A 19,802-nucleotide genomic window follows, 5' to 3' on the forward strand; every position below is an offset into this window, starting at 1 on the left:
ACTGTATGATGTATAATTTTATTATGACATACATTAATAAAACCTGAATTATCATTGCTAAAAGTTGATCTTGGTGAAGATGAATGGGTGATTATTTAAGGTTGAGGAAATTCCCTTTCACTCTTACTCTGCAATCCTCTGCATGATCTGTGTATAATGTTTAATTACTGTAACTTCAAATATATTTAAAATGTTCATATTATCTATCTGGTAGCTTACAAGAACATATTTCAGAAAATAAAGTCCAAACCTGTTTAGGGTGCAAGAATGTCATTGTGTTTAGTGCCAATGTTCCTGACAAAACATTGTGAAAATGGTTGAACTAACCCCCAGAAGCACCAATAAGCTGGTTTACCTGTAGAAACAGATTCTGAAAGAAGTCCTGCTTGGTTCTTGACAGGACGCTGTTCAGATCACTACCAGTCTGACTCCTTGCTGCATGCTAGTCCAAAAAGATGAGCTTTTAAAGGTTCACTCACCTCTCTCCACATCAGCTAAACATAGTTCCACTGAAGAGATAGCATGTGTAGGAACTGAGGGATGGGCACCAATACTGTTGATGAAAAGACCCAGGTTATTTGTAGGGTGTCAGGACAGGTCAAGTTTATTGTCATTTGATTATACAAGTAAAACCCAATGAAGCAGCATTCTCAGGTCCTCGGTGTAAAATACAAAAACATAGCCAGACATAACACATGTACAGATAAAAATTAGATATGCAGGATACATATATAAAGTACACATTGTTCCACAAATATGAAAGTCTTCGATGGTTAGTGAGTGCGGTTCCTTTGGTCGTTCAGCATTCTCACTGCCCGTGGGAAGAAGCTGTTCCTCAACCTGATGGGGCTGGCTCTGATACTCCTGTATCTTTTTCCCAATGGGAGCAGCTGAAAGATGCTGTGTGCAGGTGGAAGGGGTCCTCAGTGATTTTGCACAACCTCTTCAGACTACGATCCCAGTAGATCGTGTTGATGAGTTGGGGAGGGAGTCTCCAGTGATCCTCTCTGCCACTCTTAATGTTCTGTAGATTGACCTCCAATCCATTTCTCTGCAGCATCCTCCTCACTGTTATGCAGATGGACAGGATGGTCTTGCTAGGGCTATTGTAGAAAGATGACATGATGGCAGCCGGTAGCCTTGCCCGCTTCAGTTTTCTCAGGAAGTGCAGTCACTGTTGTGCCTTCCTGACAAGTGAGGAGATGTTGGGTGTCTGCGATAGGTCACTAGTGAAATGAACTTCAAGGCACTTGGTCCTCTCCACTCTGTCCACTACAGAGTTATTGATGTGTTGTGGAGATTGTTGATCCTCGTCCTCCTGACGTCCACAATTATCTCCTTTATCTTGTCCATGTTGAGACTCGGGTTGTTCTCCCATTGTATCAAGAGATTTTCCACCTCTTCTCTGTCGAGTGACTTGTTGTTGTGGCTAATGAGGCCAGGTACTGTTGTGACTCTGTTGGAGCCATGTGCAATCAGTTCATGGAACATATGAGATCAGTTATTGGCTATCTGTACTCTTGGATAGCTACCAGCTCCTTCAATCCCAGTGCCATTGTTTGTTACAGAATACATGACCTCTCTGATGCAGTAGTGAGGAGTGACTTGGACGAGGGAGCAGAACGCTACTGCAGCTGCTTGGCGAGATCCTGTAGCAAGGAATTCAATCATTGTGACCTTGAATTCTGTAAAAATGGCAGAATTGTACAAAGCCAAAGTCTGCAGACACCAATTGTAATAAAAACACACAGAAATGCTGGAGGAGCTCAGCCGGTCTCTGTCTGTAGGAGGTAAAAGTTACTGATGTTTCGGGCTTGAGCCCTTTTACGTTGTGAAGAAAGCAAACCCTATAATTCACAGTCAACAGTGATGCAAATCTGGAGTGGAGTGGACTGAACTGGTCATCAGCTCCTGGTGCCACTGCCTCAATTGCAAACTTGACCATGGCACCTCGAGGAACCATTCACATTAGTATAGCAGATATTCTTCTGACATCAGGTATTTGGCTAATGATGTCACCACTCATCCATAGTTCTTCCTTGAGATATATTCCTTCAGTAATATATCTTTACTTCCTATGGGCACTGTGTGACCTGCTGAGTTCCTCAGGCATTCCTGTGTGTTTTTAAACCCAATATATTTCACGTCTCTGTGATGACATCCTTGGAAAGCAAAAAGAAGATAACTGCAGACGCTAGAAATCAAAAGTAATGACAGAAAATTCTGGAAACACTTAGTAGGTCAAGCAGTGTCCATGGAAAGAGAAACCATTAACTATTTGGGTCCAGGTCATATCATCAGATTTTGGAAAGTGAGAAAACAAGTTAGTTTTTAATTGGAGAGAAGGGAGGGAGAGATAGGTTAAACAAATGGAAAAGCAATAGGGTGAGACCAGATGGTTTAATGGCCCTTTAGTATCTATACTGCTACTGAAACCCATTAACCCATTTGGTCTAACTTGATCAGTGGGGGGCGGGAAGATAGTCACAGTGTCATTGAAATGAGTACCTCAGAAGTTAAAAGTCTATATTTGGAGAAGCATTTTTCTCCAAAAGTAGACTTTATTCACAATAAATTATATGCAAAAGAGAAAACTGTTCAAAGTCTTTTCACAATCGTGTCAATCATATCAATATATTCCCATCAATGTACATTGTCACATTTATTCTCTAAATACACCATTACCTCCCCAGTGGCACTTTGTCACTTCTCCCCCTCTGTTGTTTGAGGGACATCCCCTTGGATTCAGCCCTCAATGCCCAATAATGGGAGGACTCTAGACTGTGGTCCTTCCCCATAGCGCCCTTGCATTGGCTGCACCCAAACCTCTTTGCATCCCTTAGCACGTACTCCTGCAGCCTGGAATGTGCCAGACGGCAGCATTCCCTCACATTTCCATGTGCTGATGAGAGCAACAGGTTTCAGGTGTCTTTTCACTGAGTTGATGGTCTTCCAACAGTTTTGGGTGTCTGACTCTGTATTGTGGACTCTCACAGCTTTGTACTCAATCTAATGCGAGGCGTGAAGCTGCTGTATCCCTGAAGTCATGGTCATAGCTGGAAAGTACAGTGGTGTGCTTCAAGATCTTTGCTGACTGACAAAGCAAAGTTATCAGTTGCACCTTTTGAGCTACTTTTGTTGATGCTGGAATTGTAAAAAAAAATGGAACTGGATGAATGGGTAAATAACTGAGGTCAGAAGAGTATCAGGTGTGCTTTGAGGCTTTCTGGTCAAGTTTGTGATTGGTGCACTTTCTTTGGGAGCAGATGACCAGGGCAGTCCACTTTATATTTGCAACTATGAGAACTATTTTTATCCACTTTCTCAGGTTTGCTTTCTTCATCGTGTGGTCTCATTCCTCATACGATGAAACATTCTGGTGACAGAATTTTATTTATTATCTTCTTTATTCAGGTTCTGTATTCTTCTAAAGCTTATGAGGCATAAAATCCAGGTTTTTGCATAAGTATTCATGCATAAGGGGATATTTCAAAACACAGTAGTTTATGACATTGATCTACTGTAAGTCATTCATGTTTGTCAGGTTTTATTATTCATTCAGTCTCTGACTGATACAAAACTAGAACAAGGGTGGGTCATTAAATGAAACTGTTACCCTGAGAAGGACATCATCTAATTTTGCACTTCTGTCTCTAAACTGGGAAGCTGCAAGTAAACTGGTACTGAGGCTGGGTTCGAAGAGGATGAGTTCCACATGTCCTTGTCACTATCCTGTCTCTTACATAAGAATGTAGGTCTATGTTCCAAAGAAACCCTCAATTACTCTCCTATCCTTGTGGAGCTGTTGCTCAATCCTGTGAATCGTGCATCATTCCATTAAAATGCAATCTTACCCTATGCAAAGTCGGCCTGGCATCATTTGGAGTGTTGACACATCAGCAAAACAGCTTGGTTGCATTACAGAACACTACAAGGGAAATGTACTCAAGCAATTCTCCAATTTACCTTCTAAGGACTTCAGTAATAATTTTGCCCAAACGATGCACCACTTCAGGCAAGCCCATCTGGCAACAAAGCAATCGTGGAATTGTGCTGCAGAAGGGGGTTATTCAGCCCATGTCCATGCCAGGCAAAAATGGGTCTAATCTGGTTATTCCAGGTCCCAACACTGTGTTCAGCCCGAGAGGTTATAACATTAGAATTTCTTATTGACAATAAAATGTGCCAAGGGTTTTGGTCTCCACATCCTTTCCCCTGCTGCAAGTTTCAGACCTTCTGCATTCTTTTGGGAAAGTATTTTTTCCCTCAGTCCCCCACCTGCATCCTTTCTGCCAATTATCTTACATCTATGGTGGCTCCATCCTGTTCACCTGAGATGACCCTGTTCACCTGAGATGACCCTGTCCACCCCTGTCTGCCATAATTGTATACTTCCCTTCCTGAATAAATATTGCTTAAATTTCCGTCTTGTGTCTTGATCTTCATTATAATTTATGCTGAAGTGATTCTGTAGTTATTTACTGGTTTAAATATCAACTGTAGGGATCTTGGCTTTTCCAGTAAATATTTTTTCTACACTGAAATTACATTCATCATTGAGCATTTATCTAGTCTCTCAAGCTTTGAATATCACGCCACAAGCACAAATACCATAATGAGTTGCGTACTTGCTTTCACATCACAGCCAAATTGAGTATCAGCTATGACCTGGACAGTGTGAATAAGTAACATTACTAGTTACTCTTGTTAGTTGGCCAGGTCTATATATGGTTGCATAAATAGATAGTGAAGAACAATATTAATCACCAGTTCATTTTAATTCAATTCCATTATGCTGTGTGAACCAACAAATCCATTTTAAGTCTATAATACCATGAGATCAAAATGCACTATTTAAACAATAAACTAAATTAAAAAATAATCATTTGAAATTCTAATTCTCCACAATGTCAGGGTTCTTAAAATATGGTCTTGGTGATAAGACCTCTGTAATAACAATCAATATTTGCCAAATGACCATTTTCATATGCATAATTTGAACTTAACTGATAAAATTTTGGAAATTAACTATTCATTTTCAATAGGGAAGTGTCTCTTTTAGAATAGCTGTTAAAGAAATGTCACAATGCTCATTAAATATACTAACCTAATGGTAACTCCTCAACCCTAATTGGTTTTTCTTTGCTCCATGAAACTGAAGAACATCATATTACCTATTTTCTGCTACATATTGCTAGTAGTTGAGTATCTGACTGTGGTTTTGTACAACCTTTATAAAATATATATCAAGGAGCACAGAGCAGGTCAGGGATACTGTACAGATTTGTAAACTAATTATATCATTGCATGAATTGGGTATTGGCTGGAATTGCACTGTGCATAAAATAATTTGTTTGCATTATTTGGTTAGTGAGGGGGAGAACGAGTCTGTGTATTGAGCTGAGAAGCTGATCACATCCTTTTCACCAGAGTAGGACCAAGAATGCCTGTGGACAAGAAATTAGATATATTTTTACATTACATGAAGGGATTTATTTGAAAGCCCTATTGGTCAATTCAGTGCTTGTTTCTTGTTATTTGCTAACTTTGTTGTGGGACCTCCAGATATACAGTACATTGCTCTTGCGTATGGAAGCATGTCATCAGGCAGACCGATGAGGCTTGTGCACAGCATTGATCCCTCACACGGAATAAAAGATCTTGGGTGAGACCAGCCTCTGTAAGACGTGAAGGTCTATGAACTTGCAATCCCGAACCAACAATTGTACTTTTTGTGTGTTTACAACATCTTTGCTGCAGATATCCAATGGACCTTTACCTGCAATGCAGATCAGTCACATCCCTAAGGATGAGTCGATCAATTCCTGTTCTTGGCCCCAAAAGTGATGATTTCCTCACCACACCGACCCATTGAGCAAACTATTCGTTAGCTCACTCCAGCAGCACATTGTCTCCACAGGTTTCAAAGTAGCCACCATCATCCTGGTGCCCTAGAGAGCGATGGTGGCTGGATTAAATGACTACTGTCCAGTAGCATTGCTCTCCACAATCATGAAATGCTTTGCATGACTGGTAATAGACATACTAGTGACATTGGACCCATTCCAGTTTGCCTATCGGCCAAACTGATCCACAGACGATACAATAGCCCTGATCCTCCATTCGCCTGACCCACCTGCAGAATAATGCCTCAAATACCAGGCTGTGGTACAATTACTTCAGCTCGACATTCAAAACAATTGTACCTCGGAAGCTGGTGGATAAATTATCTCTGCTGGGACTCAACTCCCCTCTCTGCAACTGGATCCTGGTCTTCTTGTTTGATAGACTATAATCTGTCCGGATTGGCTGCAAAACCTCAACCCGCTTCACACTGAGCACTGGCGCACATCAAGGCTGCTTGCTCAGCCCTCTACTGTTCACACTGCTGCCTCATGACTACTGCCAGGTTCAGCTCCAATAGAATCGTCAAGTTTGCAGATAACACAATGGTCGGCGGAGGTTGAAAGGCTTGGACAGTGGTGTGAGACTAACAACCTGAGTCCCAACATGGACAAGACAAAGGAGATGATTGTTGACTTTAAAAGGATGAAGGACCACTCCCCATTGCATATCAATGGCCCCCTTGCATATCAATGGCCCCCTTGCATATCAATGGCCCCCTTGCATATCAATGGCCCCCTTGCATATCAATGGCCCCCTTGCATATCAATGGCCCCCTTGCACATCAATGGCTCCGTTGAAGAGAGAGTAGGGAGCAGAAAGATCCTTAGCGTCCAGTTAAAAGATAACCTAGCTTTGACCCACAAAACCACCTCATTAGTCAGGAAGGTATAGCAGCACCTGCACTTCCTCAGGTGTTTGAGGAGGTCAAGGCTTCTGGCTACCATCCTAACAACATACAACAAGAGCACAATGGAAAGTGTCCTGGCTGCTGCATCATAGGTGGTATGGTCGCTGCAATGCATCTCATGGGAGGTCAGTGTGGAGGGTGATTTAACAGAAAAGGGGTCTCCCTTTCCGCTATCAATAATATCTACAGGTGCTTAAGAAGGGCTCAGAGAATCATTGAGGACCTTTACCATCCAGCCCACACGACCTTCAAGGATGAGACGCAGGAGCATAAAAACAAGGACTGCTAGGCTGGGGAACAGCTTCTTCCTGCAGGTGGTGGGACTTTGGAACAATTCTAGAAACCTGTAAATGATTTTTAGATATCTTTATTTTGGATCCCAATGTTGATATGCCATTTGTCAGGGTGAGGCCAAAAGTAAATGAGGGTCAACACATCATATTCTTCCCTGACAGCCTTAAATCTAATGGAATGAACACTGATTTTTCAGTGTACTAAATGTCTCTGTGTGCTCACTATGGTTCAGAGATGTGCTGTTACATTGGTTTATATATGTACAATTCGATGACTTAAACTCATACATGAATTTGACCTTGAGCTCGTTTGTATTGTTGTATGTACACTGAATTTAACATGCAATAATAGATTATGCCTATCAGGAGCTTGTACAAAAAATTCAATAACCTTTGTGTAACGTGACTGATTGCACTCAGCGACTCGAGAGGAGTACAAACGTGCTTTTAATAGCTTACAATCAATGGCCGGTAGACACAATAGTCCTCGGGTGAATCTGAGGTAAGGTGGGAAACCCAGGGTTTACATTGGGGTAGGTGAAGGTGGAGCCAGCCATCAGATCAACACATAGACAGTGAATTCCAGTTCACTGCACTTTGGTCTATGCTGCTTTCAAGACAAGGACCATTTCTGGCCAAAGATTCTTCACTCTTTACCCTTGCTACATAACGGACACTATTTGACCTGTTTATTCTTCACTCTGATTGATACTCCTTTGTGAGATGTATATATTGTAATGCATTGAGAAGCGAGAGGAATGCAATATGTCAGGCAGTATCCAAGGGTGAAAATGGTCAGTCAACATTTTGGTTTGGGACCCTTTATTGATAATAAAATAGGAAGGGGTAAGATCAGACATATTAAGGTGATAACAAATGAGGATGGTATGAAGCAGCTGGGGACAGGCTAAAAGGTGATCAGATTTTGGACAAAAGGTGGGAGAGGTGGAGAGATCGGTCGAGGTAGTGACCACTGGGGAAGGGGTGAGGGGAACTTTAAAGAGAAATGTAATATGATATGGAAACATTGGAACTGGATAGAGGTGGGGTTGGCATAAAACTGGAAAAATCAGTGTTCATTCCATTAGATTTAAGGCTGTCAGGGAAGAATATGATGTGTTGACCCTCATTTACTTTTGGCCTCACCCTGACAATGGATGAGGTGAGAACAGATGCCTCTGTGTGGGAATGGTGAAGGGAATTAAAATAGTTGGCAACTGGGTGTTCTCGACACACCAACAGAGCACATGTTTTTAACAGTTGTGTAAATTATAATGTTTGATCCAGCCAAAATGAGCTTGGCTGGTGACAAAGAGATGGCCGTTCAGCAGGTTCATCCCAAAGCTTTTAACCTATTTGTACTGTTAGAAAATCCAAATTGGGCAGAACAGTGTTGCAGCAAATAGAACAGCTTACAGTGCCAGACACCCAACTTCCTTTCACATCCCAAAGATGGTTACTGGCTGTGCCACTCTGCTATCCTATTTGGGTTTTCAAATGAGCACAAATAGCTTTTAGAAGTGTTTGGACTGAACTTGTTGGACGAGTGCTGGTGGGTTAATTGGCCACTATTAATTGTCCCTGATGTGCAAGGTGAGCAGTAGGATCTTGGGGCTGTGGGGACAGTTAGTGAGAACATAGAGAGGATAATAAAACAAGTAGGACCAATGCAGGATGAGTATAAATGGGTGGTTGATGATCAGTGAGGACATGATGGGCTGAAGAACCCTATTTCTGTGCCATCTGATTCTGACTCTAAAATGATAAAATTAGAAAATATCAGAAGATGAAATTTTCTGTTGTATTTGATTGGGAAGAGCTCATATAAGATTATATTAAAATTAAGATAGATGGTGTCTTCTGGAAAATCCATTTCTATCCGATGTTAACCACATCAAGTACTTCATGTTTCGGTAAACCACAGGCAGGATATTCTGCCTTCTATTCTAGCCTCATTTGGGACCATTTTGTATTAAGAGAAGAAAAATGCTTGCGGTCTATGATGCAAACTCCCAATTTCTTTGAAACATTTTCTTCCTTTTTCATCAACGATCTCAAATATGAGGAAGTCCTATTTCCTGTTTCAAATGCTCTCACCTTTTCTAAGACGTTTGACACCCTTCTCGCATAGCAATAAATTACAGGCCATGAAACTTGCGGCACAACCGAATCAGATCTTCAAGGGGTCTGATGAGAAGATACGTGAAATCAGTTTCACTGCTGCACTCAAATCATCAAGTAATTGTGGACAAAATGGTTTCAACAACTAATATTTACATGGATCCAAAGAACTGAAATTCATTGTGCTGAAGTCGTGCAAGACCCTTTGTGCCATTACCAATTTTTACTCTTTCTCCATCTACAAGCCCTGTGTCCAAGAACCTCGATGGCTTCACCATACATAAGCTAGTGGTGAACTTCCAAGCATCCTATTGCAGGACACTGGGCTGTGAAGACACCCAAGGCTGACGATTTGTCAAAAAGCAAAACACGTCAGATGATGGATATCTGAGGAAAATAAACAAGAAATGTAAAGCAGATCAACTGACATCTGCGGTGAAAAGAAAGTTATTGTTTCACGCTGATGATTTTCAGATCAATAATGATCTGAAACCCTGTTTTCCTCTCTCTACAGATGCTATTTGATTTGCTTAGTATTTCCAAAATTTTCTGCTGAATAAATGCCACTGTTTTAAAATTTCAATTATGATGTGCAAGGTCTTCATTGCATTCATACTCTCCAATTACAAGGCATTATCAGTTGTGCCTATGATTCATTTTCACTTGTACTCACAAAGGATGCCACCAAATATTTTCCAAGAGGCTTCATTGCCGTTTAGATTGTCAGCTTTTTTGAGCTTTCTTCGTTGCTGTTCAAGATCCGTTGAAGTGCTACCTCTGTTTTTGAGCTGGGCAGATATTGAAGCATCCGGTCCCTTTTGACAACCCTGCCATCTCTCTCTCCACAATGTGGTTTTGTTCACTTGTGATGTGTGAATTAGCATCTGGCTTAGCAAGATGTAAACATCTGAGCTGGTGCATGGTGAATATGACCTCCTCTACAGGGGTGGCTGAAGACGTGTAGTAGCTTGAATGTCAAGATAGGAATGTTTACCTTGATCTCAACCGAATTGGGATATAACATACTCATATGGGCACCATATTAAATATATTGCAGAAGATTTGGGACTCCCCTATGCTTCTTTAAATAGCATCAGTTTGAGTTGGTGAAGAAAATCTCACATTTTTTCATGACTTTTAATCACATTTAAGCCTTTTAATAATGTTGTCTTTAGAAAATGTAATATATCAAGGGTGATCTATATAGGTTCAAAATTAATGAGTCTCAAATAACTCATTTGACTTCCAAAAACATACTATGTCAGTTTGAAAAATTGCTGCATTTTATTTGACTAAGTTTTCCTGTTTATGGAGTGATCTATTTAACAGAGAACTGAACACGTTCAGATTTCACACAGATGAAGGAAGTTGATGTTAGCTCTGAATTTCAAACATGGCAAGATACATTATGGATCAGGACAATAAAATTCTACAGGAGTAGGTTATAACCTCACTACCATGAGGAATTAAGTGGACTAATGGAGCTCAAAGATTTATGGCAATGACTGTCTCTCGTTTAACGTGAACCAGATCACTCCATTAATAATGACTGCTTATGAGATATCTGTTTAGCATTTTTTGTTGTCTTGAAAACTTGAACCACCACTGCTATTCTTTATGATGTGCCAATTATCAACTCCCTCCCCATGAACCACTCCCCCTCTTCCCTTGCCCTTTGGGTATTATTGACCATTATTCTATTTAGATATATTTAAAACTACTGCCTCATGAGAGAGCATTAGGAGTGACCTTTAACCTTACAATATTCATAGTTCAAATGGTGTGATAACATGCAGTGAATATTTACAAGCATACTTATAATATAATAGAGTACTGCTGTGAACATTAGCACGTATTTTCTGCTCAATCAGGCTTTGATGTAGAGCTTTGCTTTTACCCTGGAGAAATTGCATTCTCCAATAAGCGATGCTACTGCAACTCCACTGAACCCAAACAGCTTGTATTACAGGACTGAGTGGAAGCTGATTAAAAAGCAAGGGTGTACTTTGAAGAAAAATAACAATGTCTGATTTTAAAGAATTATATCGTACATAATCCTAGACTCCTTTGAAATGTCTTAATGTTCAGACCTTCGTTGGCTTACATGATGAAAGTCTTCTAACAACTTTGCACTTCAATTTTACAAAATTCGTTGCTACTTAGGAGTATAAATGGTTGTATTTGATAGCATGTGGCAAATGCAGATCTGATGTATAAGCTAAAGAGAAACTTCTTTTGCATTACCAGAATGGATTGAAGATTGAATCCAAACATTGCATTCGCTGAAAGCATATAAAATCTCAGACCTGATGGTTAGTAGAAAAAACATTTCAAATTTATAATTCTGATATATAATATACAACAAGCCATTGTGCAGTTCAAGCAAAGATTGCATTTTCTAGTTATATTCTTCAGATTATGGGTGTGCTTTGCCAAATTGAGCATGGCTATTGAATTGTAAGATGAGACTGAATTTTCCATCACTCTTCCCACTGATGTATGTTGTTTCTATCCAACACCTGGCATAGGTTGGTAGTGACAGATATGTTAAAAGCTGTACAACAATTGGGAATGGAATTAATGATGGCCTTGCAGACATAAGCACCTGCTGCCTTCGTCTAGACATAAAGAAATGTGCTATTAGTTATTAACATTTAATTCAATATGGATCATTCATTTTCTGGCCTCTATTTAGTCAGAACCAATAGCTCACAATTCCATTTGTAAGATTAATTTCATTTTTTATTCATTAAATATCATAATATTTATATGTTGGAAATAAAATGGATGTTGAGGGAATGTCCAATATCAAACACCAGACATTGTCAAGTTCAAGTTTATTATCATCTGACTGACATATCCATCCAGATGAAACAGTATTTTTGTGGACCACGTTGCACACATATATACACACAATCCATAGCACATAATAATCACCTATATACATAAAGATATAATATAAAATACATCCATATATAAATATTTTGGAATAATTTACTCTGTTGCAGGATCGTGTTCATCAATCTCATAGCCTGCGGGAAGAAGCTATTTCCTAGGCAGGCAGCACCAAGCCTCTCTGCTTGCCTCTGACCTAAAGTTAAAAAAAAATACACTCAGTTTGTGCAGTTCCCTCGATTAGCAAAGTGCTGGCTCCGACTTCAGTATCGAAGCCATGTACCACAGCAGGGCAAATCCATCTTGAGGTTTGGAGGAAGGAGGGAGAGAACAAATGATGCCCACAAAAAAAACTGAAAAATAGCATAGGCCTTTATCAAAAACCTATGAATTCTTTGAATATCTCTTGACATGTAGAAATATTTAATAACATTGCAAAACTCTGAAAAATGAATCCAACTATTAATTTAATATTTAAAAATATTCTAAATTGCAAACATTAATAGTATCTAAAATAAGCTCAGCAACTAACATCTACCGGCCATCCTTCCCACTTCTCCCCTTTGAAATCAGTGAAGAAAATGGGTATTTTGGGTGTTACCAGACATACGTATTTGAAGGGTACATGCTTAGAAATTTCTGTGGCTTCATGCCATGTATCAGAACTTTGAAACAGAGTTGGGAGATTGCTGATAAACAGCTGCCAGGATTGTTTTAGTGCTTCCACATTGGCATTATCTATGCAGGGAAACTCCAGCAACGATACAGAACTGCTGGCATTTCTCTTCAAAATTCAGTCCATCATGATTTGCCACCTGCTTCACACCTGCAGCCATGTTGCTCCTTCCCCTGGGAAGGCACAAAGAAGGTTAAAAACATTCCACGGTGATATCTGAGGATGAAAAATCTTCAGGAATTTTTTTTAAACCTGATACTTTTTAGTGGTCGAACACTAATTTGGGAGATCTCTGATTATGCACCAATTTCTTGGTAATTTAATTTTAACTTCATTTAATCTGCCTTTGAACAAAAATGTGAACACTGCCAAACGTGGAGAAAATTCACATTCACTACATTGCAGAAGGTTTTCTAATACTCACTACTCTCCAGGAGAAGGTCAATCACCTAACATCAGAATTAGTCCTATGGTTGCATGAGCCTTGGATTTCTCTCAATAAAAATAACCTTTCCTTCAGAATGGAATCGTGTTCCTAAACTGACACCACCATTTGTAAGTTGAAAATCATCACCGTGACTCTCCCCTGAACTTTTCCACAGCCTCTCAACAATTACAAATAGGCCAAAACAGGATGCAGTATTTCAAATATGATCTAAATTCATCTATGAGCTTTGTTTTATATTCAATATTCTAATAAATAATCTCTACTATGTTTTTTTTTGGTTGTTTTTTTTCCTCTGGTAGTCCAGAGAAATAAGATGATGAGACAGATTCAAAACCTTATGGAGTATCCATATTTCTCCTGGAGCCAGCATATTGAGGCAACCACGAAGAAGGCACACCAGAGCCGATACTTTTGAAGAGGTCTGTGGGGTCTTGGCATGTTGTTGAATAGTCTAACATTTCAACATGTGCTCTGTGGAAAACTGATACATCACAACCTGAATTAGAAACACAGAAGCCAAGTCCATCACAGGCTTTGCCCTCCCATATATTGAATATATTATGTGAGGAAATGCCTTAAGACGGCAGCCAACACCATAAGGGACCCCTATCACCCTGGTCACAACTTTCCACTGCTATCTTTGGGTAGAAGGTACAGAAGCCAAAAGGCCAGTACTTTTATTGTCTTTCTTTCCAACAGTGATCAGGCTCTTGAACCTCGCTTTGTTATACTCATCAAAGACTATTCTAACTTCTCAAAAGGATGTCTGCAATGCCATATTTTTCCTTGCACTGTGAATATGTAATATCTATCTATTTTTGCATTTATTATCTCTTAACTCCTCTAGTATATATAAAATTGTTTTTTTTTGTTATGAAGCAGCAAGTAAGAATTTTATGGCATATGTATATTGCACAATATATTTAACAATAAATTTATTATTACAGTATAGCAAATTCAACCTCTTAAATGCATAATCCACAATAGCATTCTTATTTGATTTAAAGAAACAAAATAAATACACAAAGTAGGCAATAAATATTCAGTTATCTGAGTGCAAAAATAGTGACCTGTAGTGCAGACAATCCTTTTGTGGTGCCATTGTCACAATTATATTCTGTTTTCAGTAAGAATCAACAATACTCCCGTTGAGTTTTCATAGTTTTATTTGCAGTGAGATAGTTTACACGTATTCAGATCCTCTTACAATTATGGCCAACATACTATCTGTCTTCCAACTTGTCTGTTTCAGCTGTATGTTAGTTTTCGGTGTTGCCTTTTTGAACATCAACACTTCTCAGCTTCATATGTAATTATCATTGCTACTTTCTTCTGCCAAGGTGGATAAGCACACATTTTCCACATTGTACAGCGTCTACGACATTGTACAGCTGTCCACTCAGACAGCTTGTCCATATTTTGAGGCATCTTTTGCATCCTCCCTGCTCACATTTCCACATAGAGTTATAACCAGACTTGGAAACTTTACATAAGCCAAATGGCTTGTGAATAATTGGGGCCCAAGCACCAATCTCTATGATGCTCCTCTTGTCACTTGCTGACATTTCCAGATGGACCTATTTATTTTTACCATTTGTTGCCAACCTGTTAACCAAGTCTCCATCATCTGTTAACCAAGTTGCCATGCAAGTTTGTATATTACCCCCAATACCAGAACTTTTAATATTTAAGCTGATAGAAAGGCTTCTGAAAATCCAAATACACCGCATCCCTTGTCATATTGCCCCACTGGATATGTCCTCAAACAGTCCAATAGATTAGACAGACAACATCCAAGTTACTCCATTCAATCAATTATTATCTAAAAATTGAGGGTGTTGAGAACATGGATTCCTCTTGTGATGGAATGTAGAGAAATAAGATTTCTCCCTTATTTTTATCCATTTCAAATGTTTGCAGCTGGGATATTGTCTGGTTCTGGCACTATTGTTGCCTCAGTTATTTCCTGATATCACAGAGTGAGTGGAATTAGTTGGGAATCTTGGGAGGAAGGTGAGATGGCTTTGACCCTTTTGAGTGAAAAAGATTTCAAATAGATCTGTGGCAGCCCTCACATGCTGGACTCCACCTTCTTTGAGGATGGGGATTTTCCCAGATCTTCACCTCCTAATGGTCATTCACCAAAGATTTAATTCTATCCTCTGGTTATGGGATCAGTTAACTCTGTATATTCCATGTTAATTTGGATAATGGTGCCTGAAAATAAGGCTGTGCTGCAGCTTCATTTTTCGATATATCATTTCTGACTCCTCAATAGGTGAGGTTTGATATCTTGGCGTTACTTTACGGCTGAATGAGGAGATAGCAAATCACTTTATGACAGATTTTTGCTGCCACTGATCTAATACATGCCTCATGAATGTCTCATAAATGCCCACTTGAGCTACCAGGTCAGTTCTGATGGAGAAATAACGATGTGAGGATATGACTGTTTCCACAAGGACTGTGCGATGATCATTCCCTTCCATACTCTCATGGATAGGTGCCAACTACCTGCTGCAAACCTGATCTGGCAATTATGTACAGTGGGACTCAGCCAACACTCTTGGAAATTGAAGTCCCCTGCCTGGAGGACCTTGGCCCTTTCTCTGCTTCTTCCAACTGTTTTCCAACATGGCAAGTCACTGATGCACATCATTGGATCAAACGTGAGAAAAGTTTGCTGACTTGTGTTTAATCCAATTCCATTAGAACATATGTGGCCTGAATTCACTCTGGAAGAACCCCAGGGCTACTCCCTCCCACCTGAACACTAAGGTGCCAACACCTTTGGTGAATCTATTCTACAAATGAGACAGGAATTGTCCAGCAATTGTGACAGAGGTTTTTGACATATTGTCGAGCAATGACTAAACCAGGCTGTGGCTTGACCTGCCCGATCGACAGCTGTCCTAATTTAAAAACCTGGCCCCGAGCTTTTGTGAGGACACCTGGTTTGACTAGCCAGGCGGTGATTTTGCCGTGCCTTCTTTGCATGTCAAGGACTGTTCCATTCTATTTTTTACTATGTGAAACTATAACTGGGTGGTTGCTTGTCATTTAAGAGAGTGTTTTGCTAGGTTTGGAGTTGGATTACAGGCCAGATTAGATATTGCTGTTAAACTTCCTTCTCTGTGGAGCATTTCAACCAGATAACTTTCAAGTGACAACCATATAGTTTTGAGGTTATTATTAATAAAATGATTTCTTTTAATTCTTTTATTTCCAGAATATTGACTGAAATTAAACACAACTGGTGGGATTAAACTCATGTCTCTTAGGTGTTAATCCTCTGATGGACTATTCTGGCACCTTCTCCATTTTGTACCCTCGTATCATTTCTAATGTCTTAACCGATGGTATTTATGCCTTCTCAACATCATCAAAAGAAAGGACGGAAGAGTAATAATAATTGGGGAATTTAAACCATTGAGATTTCAAGACCATAGTGTTGTTCATTCTAATATTGGAAGAAATAACTGCTCTTCAAGTACCTGCAAGGTCCTACTCCTTCATTTAAAGAGCTCACTTTATCAAATAAGCTCTCCTGAAGACGCCCTCTTTCTGTTTCCCATGACAATGCTATAGATCTCTGGATGCATTTATTTTCAGGTGGGTCATTAACAGTATCATTCCCAAAGGTCCCAGTTGATGAGTCGCAATGTTTGCAAATTGCCTTCAATTCATCATCCAACTAAATATATGGGGTTGCCAGACAACAGATGTTGTTTTGTTGGTTTTTGATTCCTGCATTGAAAAGCTTCCAGTGAAAAGAAAGGCGATATCGGTGTGTAATAATTACAGTATATTGTGACCAGTGTTGACAATTGGCTGGCCAGATCGCTTTCATTTCAGTCACTTCCCCAACCAAATATCCCCATTCTCCCTTCTCACACAATCTCTTTATTTGATCTTTGATTAGTTTGACAAATGACCTCTGAGATGGAGCTTAACATGAACCATCAATTTGTGATTAATTTTTGATGACTGTCTCTTCAGTTGCAAACAATGCATAGCCATGAATGAGGTAAGGAGAACCCTATCCAAGGTGAACTCACACAAGACGGCGGGACCAGACCACATACCTGGTCGGGTTCTGAAGGACTGTGCAAATGCATTTTGCAAAAAAAAAATTACTTTGCAGTCCAGGGTTCAAGGCAGCCGGTACCCAAGAGGGCGATAATAACAAGCCTCAATGACTACTGCCCTGTGGCACTGACCTCCACCATAATGAAATGCATCGAGTGTCTGGTGATGGAATGTATCAAAGCACACTTCTCAGAGATGCTGGACCCATTTCAATTCCCCTATTAAATAAATTGTTCTACAGACAATGCTATACCCTTGTCACTTCACTCCGTCCTGACCCAACTCGAGAATGATGCCTCGAACATCAGGCTGCTCTTCATTGACTTCTGCTCAGCATTTGATACGATCATTCCCAGAAGCTGGTGGAGAAACTGTCCTCACAGGGACTCAACACTCCTCTCTTTAACTAGATCCTGGACTTTCTAACGGAAAGACTACAGTCTGTCCAGGTCAGTAGCAGGATGTTGAGCATTGTCATGCTGAGTACTGGTGCTCCTCAGGGCTGTGTACTCAGTTCGCTTCTGTTCACACTACTGAGCCATGACTCCATTGCCAGATCCAGCTCAAGTTTGCAGATGACACAACAATTGTTGGCCTCATCAGCCATAACGATGAGTTGCACGGCAGAGAAAAGTTGAAATATCTTGTGAAATGATGTGAGAATAACAACCTGAGTCTCAACATGGACAAGACAAAGGAGATGATCATGGACTTCAGGAGGACCAGGAATGACCACCCTCCACTGCACATCAACAACTCTGTAGTGGAGAACACCAGGTTCCATTGAGTTGACTTAACTAGTGACCAGTCGAGGATACTCAACATCTCACTTGTCAGGAAGGTGCAACAGCGACGGCACTTCCTAAGAAGACTGCAGCAGGCAAGGCTACCAGCCACCATTATGTGACCCTTCTATAGGAGCTCTGTTGAGAGCATCCTGCCTGGCTGCAACACAGTGTGGTACAGTTGCTGCAGAGAATAGATCAGAAGTAAATCCACAGGATCATAAGAATATCAAAGAGGATCACTGGAGTGATGGATGTGATCTACCGGGATTATTGTCTGAAGAGGGCATGCAAAATAATTGAGGACCTTTTCCACCCTGCACATAACATCTTTCAGCTGCTCCCGTCAGGGAAGAGAATTAGGAATATCAGAGCCAGCACCACCAGGCATGGGTACAGTTTCTTCCCACGGGCAGTGAGAATGCAGAACGACTAAATGAAATATTGACATCAACCATCTGAGTCTCTTAAATGTACAAAGTAATATTTATTTATATAGATGAAATACTTGTCCTTCATATGTATTGTTTGTCTATATCTGCTTTTATACACACGCCCACACACAAATCTGGTTGTGTGTCTGCATGTTTTGCACCAAGGACCAGAGGACACTGTTGCAGCGGGTTGTACTTGTACAACCAGATGACAATAAATTTGACTTGTCTTGGCTTGACTTGAAGAATGGTTGGCTATTCAGAACCTGAATCAATTGCAGCCTATGGAGCTCTGACAAGAATACAAGAAACTAGGAGCAAGAGTAGGCCACTAGGCCCCTCCAAACTGCCCTGCCATTCACTCTGATTAGGGTTGGTCTATGCTGGCCTCAACTCCTCGTGAGGCCCTCAAACTTTCGGGTATTTATCTCATTGCACTTTACAGTTATCTCATGATCAGACTCCCACCGGCCGAGGGACAGAGAGCTCTGGAGGTTCACCACACTCCAAGAGAAGAAATTTAGAACTTATAATACTATAGTCCAGTATAGGCCATTTGGCCCTCGATGTTGTGCCGACTTATGCATTCCCACCAAAACAAACAACCCTTCCTTCCTCGTAACTCTTATTTTTTTCATCCATGTGCCTGACTTAGAATCTCTTAAATTCCTCTAATATTTCAGCCTCCACCATCACCCCTTGGCAATGCATTCCAGGCACCCACAACTTTCTGCAGGGGGAAAAAATACTTAACCCGGATACATCCCCTAAAACTTCCTCCCTTCACTTTGTACAAATGTCCTCTGGTGTTTGCTGCTCCCACCCTGGGAAAAAAAGGAGCTGGCTGTCCACCTTACCTATGTCTCCTCAGAACCTTGTAGACCTCTATTAAGTCACCTCTCATCCTTCCCTCCAAAGAGAAAAGTCCTAGCTTTGATAACTTCCATCATAAGGCTTATTTTCCAGTCTAGGCAACTTCCTGGTGAATCTCCTCTGCACCCTTTCCATAGCTTCCAAATCCTTCCTGGAATGAAGTGACCAGAACTAAACACAAATTTCTCCTTGTCTCTCTCTTAAATGACCCACTTCTTAATTTTCACTCTCCACTTATGACTCTCCATTAATGAAAACACCTTAGCAACTACCCTATCATGTCCACTTGGATGTTTGAATAAGGCCAACCTTCATTTTTAAAAACTCAAAAAATCAGCTGATACTGATACAGAAAGACCAAGGAGATTGTTGAA

General features: G+C 40.3%; 1 long non-coding RNA gene across 3 annotated transcripts in view; it reads left to right on the top strand.

The window, feature by feature from the left end:
- The window catches only part of LOC138744100 (uncharacterized), a 201,932-nt gene that overhangs the window by 55,228 nt on the left and 126,902 nt on the right, over positions 1-19,802 (top strand). For all 3 annotated transcript variants that reach the window (XR_011345284.1, XR_011345282.1, XR_011345283.1), the window contains exon 2: positions 11,476-11,540. This is a non-coding gene — a long non-coding RNA (uncharacterized lncRNA). The remainder of the gene's footprint in view (positions 1-11,475; positions 11,541-19,802) is intronic.

Source organism: Narcine bancroftii, chromosome 10 (assembly GCF_036971445.1).
Source record: "Narcine bancroftii isolate sNarBan1 chromosome 10, sNarBan1.hap1, whole genome shotgun sequence".
NCBI classification, from domain to species: Eukaryota; Metazoa; Chordata; class Chondrichthyes; order Torpediniformes; family Narcinidae; genus Narcine; species Narcine bancroftii.